The sequence below is a fragment of the Buteo buteo genome, chromosome 9 (genome assembly GCF_964188355.1).
Source record: "Buteo buteo chromosome 9, bButBut1.hap1.1, whole genome shotgun sequence".
Lineage (NCBI taxonomy): Eukaryota > Metazoa > Chordata > Aves > Accipitriformes > Accipitridae > Buteo > Buteo buteo.
This window is the reverse complement of record NC_134179.1, coordinates 19,556,931-19,563,390: the sequence shown is the minus strand read 5'-3', so window position 1 is coordinate 19,563,390 and position 6,460 is coordinate 19,556,931.

The following is a 6,460-nucleotide window of genomic DNA, read 5'->3' as shown; positions in this document are numbered from 1 at the left end:
CAAGCAGCACTATGCTGTGTCTCACTGTTCTATGTTTCAACAGACAGGCCTATCCATTTTAGTATGCACATTAATCAATTGCCAGATAAAAATACATTACTGACATCTGAAATGTGCTACTGCATTTATAAACTGTTGATTAAAGGGAGAAAGATTAAAGGGAGAAAGGTTACATTTTTTCCCCATAATTAATACTAACTTTAAGTACAAGTGGGATCAAAACTGCCAAAATTGAGAAATTAGAGGACAGTCTTATGCTTTGCACACTTCAGATGTCTGACAGTTCTTTGCTTCTAATCAATTAGGGGACAGCCTCGCAGTCTTTTATTCACATCTGAGACTTCCTCTTCATGAGTCTGGCTACTGGTATCCAGAGTAAATGCACATTCCTGTGTTATTATCTAGATTGAGACCTCAATATCCTCCCTGTAAGGAAGCATAAAAATTCTCATACAAAAGTTTTGACTACACCCAACCTTTACCTGTAATTTAGAAAAAAACCCCAACCTTTATTTCCTTTCCTTTCCTTTTCTTTTCTTTCTGTTTTGCCTTATTTCATTTGAAATACAGGGCAAATGATCTCTGTAAAATTGATAATTGAAAGCTTCAGATATTTTTCAAAGAGGTTTTACTTATTTTAAGCTAGTGGTGCATCCACTTATTTGAGCTATTTCCCCATTTTCATTCTCAATCTTAGTAAGTTTTTGGCCTCCATTTAACCAGGGTAGCTTCCAGAGGCTTGTAGTTAGGAATTTCAAGGGCAGTACTCACTAGTTCTCACTTTAACACTGAATGTATTATTTCTCTTGTGCCATGGCAGTAGGAAGAAAAAAAAAAAGCAAAAAAAGAAAGCACATCGGTTTTGAAGCAGTTCTTGGGTTGCTTTCATATGATAAAGTTCTTACCACTGAATGGAGTATGGTAAAAAAGTAATTGTGCTGAGCATCTGCACTGCTGCACTGGACATAAATCAATGGACTTTGCAAATGTCCAGCATTTCTGAGAAATCCATTTGGGCTTTGTTAAAAACAAAAGGCTTTAAAAACCCCAAGTCTTTGGGGGAAAAAAAAAAAAAAAAGAGAGGTGCAATTCAAACCAATATATGATATAGCAATATCATATATTGACAATTCTTATGCCTTCTGGAAAAGCTACTTAGTGAAAGACATTGCACTTCATTCTGAAATGTCTCCCATTTAGTCAAACCTCCCTGGTCTTCAAAGTATTACATAGAACTCTCCAAGTGTTGCAGGACCAGTACTGGCAGCGGGAGAGCTTGAAAAACCCTGCAGCACAGCAGCATAGTAGGCTTTCCTGCATCCCATAGACCAGAAAACCAAGGTGCAGATGTTTCCATCTCCTAACCTCTTGCATACTGCATGTTTGCAGCATTGACTCAATCAGGACTGAAACTCTCTGATATCTTTGCACATGGTCTATTTACTAAGCCCATATGTCCTACTTCCACGGCACACTCTGCTCTGAAATTTCTGGTCATCTTGCTTCAGTCACTGCAACTCGTAAAATCATAGAATCATAGAATGGTTTCACTTGGAAGGGACCTTCAAAGATCATCTAGTCCAACCCCCTGCCACGGGCAGGGACATCTTTCACTAGATCGGTTTGCTCAAAGCCCCATCCAACCTGGCCCTGAACACTTCTAGGGATGGGGCATCCACAACCTCTCTGGGCAACCTGTTCCAGTGTCTCATCACCCTCATCATAAAAAATGTCTTCCTTATGTCCAATATAAACCTACCCTCTTCCAGTTTAAAACCATTGCCCCTTGTCCTGTCACTACAGGCCTCGGTAAAAAGTCTTTCTCCACCTTTCTTATAAGCCCCCTTTATATATAGAAAGGTTGCAGTAAGGTGTCCCTGGAGCCTTCTCTTTTCCAGGCTGAGTAACTCCAACTCTCTCAGCCTTTCTTTATAGGGAAATGGAAAAACTCACAGCTTTCTAGTTTCTAGTATGTACAGAACATTTTTTTTTTTCCTCAAATGAATTAAAATAACAGATCCTTATAACACACTTCAATGCTACCTTTCATTTACTCTCCCCATAACTCATCCTCACATGGAGCTAGGCTCCATATAGTCCTGCATACATACTAAAATATACACTGAATCACTTACATCTGTGAAACATTGCAGGATATAATCTCTGTGAAAACTATACATGAGCTGTTAAGTACATAATAATCATTACAGATCAATCTATCACAATGGGGTGCTGACAACAATTTTCAATCACAAATTCAATATCCTTATGGTCACATATACATGTACACAAATGCAAGCTAACTTGATTACCAGTGACTGCATTTTGTTCAGGTCATACTTTATCATAAAGTCATTACTGCAGGTAAATACAGACTGGTTAAATAATACACATAAATTACTGTTACCTAAGGTGTCATGTTCTCTGCAAATTTTTTTCTTTTCTAAGTATTCCTACTAACAAGAATATAATAAGGGCTATTCTTAAAATCCAATAGCATGTAACAATATTTTCTTTCTCAACAACAGCATTCCATCATCGCGTTTTTACAGCAACCAAGCATATACTCATGTAAAAGTGTTCTGTAAAAACTGAATTTAAAAATGCAGAAAACATATAAAGAATGGTAAAAAAAAAGCCATTAATCAATTTGTTAAAAGTAACATTCACTTGTATGGGGCTTAACTTCACAGCAGCGACGAACTGATTGGAAACCACATTCTTTGAAAATTTGAAGTGCAAATAGACTTCAGCTATCAGGATTCTACCATCAGCAAATTACGTCAAAACATTGTTTTGCATATGCTGTGGATGAGTTTTGAAAACTGCATTTATTTTTTAACAAGTCAGTATTCAAGCTCACAGTATTAAAAAATCAGTGTTGTGATTAATGCACAGGACTGGGTATCAGATGATTTAGATTCTAATCTTGGCTCTGTCTCAGACTTCCCCTGTGAGATAATCACAATTATCTTTTCAGAGGTGGCATCTAATTTTGGATAACCCAGTTTTGCCTGCCAGACTTTAATATCTGGAACCCAATTTTCAGAAAATGGTTTCATTGATTTCAGCTGGTATAAAAAGAACTCCAAGTCTCTAGAAAGCAGATTCATGAAACTCTGAATTTCCATTGGTTACCATTTATATCTCTGCAAAGTGTCCACAAAACATTACCAGTGACATAAGTGGAGAATTCAGGTTTGTTAATACTTTGCATCCGCTGCACATGCCTAAACAACTACAAAACATTTAGTGCAATGGAGAGCAGGTTCCAGAGCATCCAGAGGCTTGCCATGAGTGAGGTGTTCAGTGTCCAACACACCTCATCTGCACATTGCAGTGCTTCAGCTTAGGTGATCAGAAATTAAAGTGTTTCAAGTAAGAAGCAATAGCTGAAAAGGCAGATTTTCTTTACCGTAAAACTGTTTGTGGCCCCTAACTTTCAGTAAAATCAGCGTAAGTATATGCCCTGCAGCAATCTGGACCTTTGTGACAAAGCATCATCACATATACAGTGATCAAAATTCATTATGATTTGCAGTGTTGGAACTCTGTAAGATAACTTTGTTTGAAGTTGTGTTTTAAAAATGTTGAATGGCAGATGCGATACACGCTAGAGATGCTACATGGAACCGAACTGGAGTTGAATTTAAAAAAAAAAAGTGACCTTTACAATCCGTTCCTATGTTTATCTGGAAACAAGTCAACAAAAATAAACATTCATACTCTGTAACCCTGTGACACTAAAGAGGAAAAACATTTTCTCCACTTTGTGAAGAAATGTTATTGAAAAATCCCCAAGAGTAAAAACCTTTCCTTGTCATATTTTAATTACACAGCCAAATAGCTCACTTAAGAATCCAGTCCTGGTGTAACCTACACTGGATCATACCATCTGTGTGAAGATGTTTTGCAATTATGCCAGTACTTCCAGCTCAGATGACTCAGAGTGGGTGGTGCTTATAGGGAGGAGAATCCAGACCCTTTTGTCCTTCACAGAAATCCAGGCCTGCTGAGCATTCTTGTCTGACGCAGTTCGACACCAGAGTTGTCTTTTCTTAGCAGGAAAATTATCCTGTATAGGCGCCCATGACAACACTGCTTCTGGCACCTGAGCGAGGCCGGTTTTGATAACCAAGAAAGTTAGATATTCAAGATTTGGTAAAGGTCTGAGTCCCTTAATGCTAATGAGGTAGTCATACAATGTTGGGGGTGTGTCTGTGGAGGGCTTATCTGCCCTTGAAACCATGATCTATTTAGAAGTATTCAGACTTCCTGAATGTTTTTGACTTACTATATCCACTGTTTCATAAATCCAGCAAATGATACCCAGTGTTTAGTCAATTCTAAGGGACGCTTTCTGTGAATATTTCTAATCTTCTATTTTTGGTAAAGTAATGAAATAATTCTGAGACAAAGGTAAAATGCCTCAATAAGAAACAAAACAGATTAATAAAAAGGTAATACTAATACTTACGTAGAATGCCTTTCTCCTGCTCTGCCAAAACAACATTGGAACCGGCCTCATCAACATAGGAACTGGCCTCAGTTTCTGCAGCCAGCACAGAGTTGGCATGTGCAAATCCTATACACCTACACTGAAAGAGTGGGTTCCGTAGGAAGTGCAAGTGGGGCTAAGAAACACACTGTTTGCGGTGCTGTGTGTGAGATGTCATCTGTTCCTCCTAGACCCTCCTTCCTCTGCTATACTGAGCAGAGCTGTGGGACAGTTGTCCCAGTAACTCATTGTCCCTTCCTGTTCTGAGTATTTCCTGCCTCTGTTTGTATGGTTTCTCTATGTCTGCATATTAGGATAAGCATGGAGCACTTAATCAGCAAGTTCACAAAAGTCTGTTAAACTCAGTATAAGATCATCTGTTAAGCTTCAGCACTCTGCTTAGACATCATGGTTTTATTATCTTCTACGACGAAAACTTGTTCTCTCACAAAAGTCACAGCAAGTCACCACACTTCTACTAGGAAACTGTGGGTAGTTCTCTCCGTGGCTTTATAAGCAGCAGCAAGTGGACACTAGCTTTTTGGAAGAGAAATCTTCTATTTACACAATGTTATGCAAAGGTTACTTTTCAACTTACTGCAAAAAAACTAAATTATGAAGTATATATACAAAATTATTCTGAAAATAGAAAAAAAGTATTATTTTCTTCTGTTTGCTTATTTCTTTACAGCCTTCTAAGCAAGTTGCACTAACTAGAACGTACACAGAATGGAATATGTGCAATATATACACAAAGAAGATAATTCAAATGTACATGGTACCCTGTATTTTCACCCATCAATTCACTGATTTTTAAGCTTTTCCACTTCAAGATCTCTTTGCATCATATGACTGACCTACAAAAGAAATACTGATTCCTGTGTATATTGGGTGTAGTTAAATTAAATCTCTGCAGCTATGATTTACTTATAATTACACTGTACTATTAGCACAGTTCAAGTATTTCACAAATACCGACACTCCGCAGGATCTCTGGGGTGTTACAGTGTTCCTCAACGCCACTCATGCGGACGACAGATCTCCTTCTCCACTGACACACAAGTGGATGCACTGGCATGGAGGAGACATCCTCTGTTACCCTGCTCACAGCAAATGACACTGAAAAGTAAAGACCACAACAAAACTTCCCTCTTGGGTTGCTTCCCTCATGGTTGCTGCCATGCTCTGCAACTTTCTTCTTACAGACGCTGTTTTTTTTTTTTCTTTAGAACAAGAAGTAATATCTCAGTTCAACTAAACTAGTAAAATAAGTTTTAAAATAGATTTCCGTTCAAACCACATTATATTTCCTCTCCCGCATCGTACATGACCTTTAATAAAACACCAAAATCTTTTAAGGCTACCCAACAACTGACAGCAATAGCTGGTAGCAAGAACAGTGATGGATTTACTGACTATACTGTGCAATACCTAAGTTCCTCCTTAATAGGCCTACTTCCGGTACAGAACTTGCATCCCTTTGATGTGTAATGTTATATGCTATGCCAGAAGCAGCAAATTAACCATTTCTTTTGCAGTGATTGGCAGACTTCAGTATCACTATTTCTTGAGTGACTTTAATTACACTGTAATTTCTGACTGCAGTTCTCAAACTAACCCTTTGTCATACAGCATTTTCTTTAACCAACAGTCTAAATCCCTGGTAGGAAGAGGCTTATGTGATAAAGTTCCAGGGGATGTATATTAATGCAATAAAATTAAAATCTTAAACGTATATAAGGATCTAGCAAATATCTAATCTCAGAAAAGTTAGTGAAGGCAGTTTGCTCTTTAGTTTGCTCTTTTTTTCTTCAGGTCTACCAAATTAAAACATAGTTTGCCTCAGAGCAGAGTAACTTTTGCCATCATTGTACATGAGGAGGCATAGGTGAAGCATTCTGTCTGACAAACCAACAGATGATTTGAATGCAAAATAAAACATTTCTCATCCAGATATTGCAG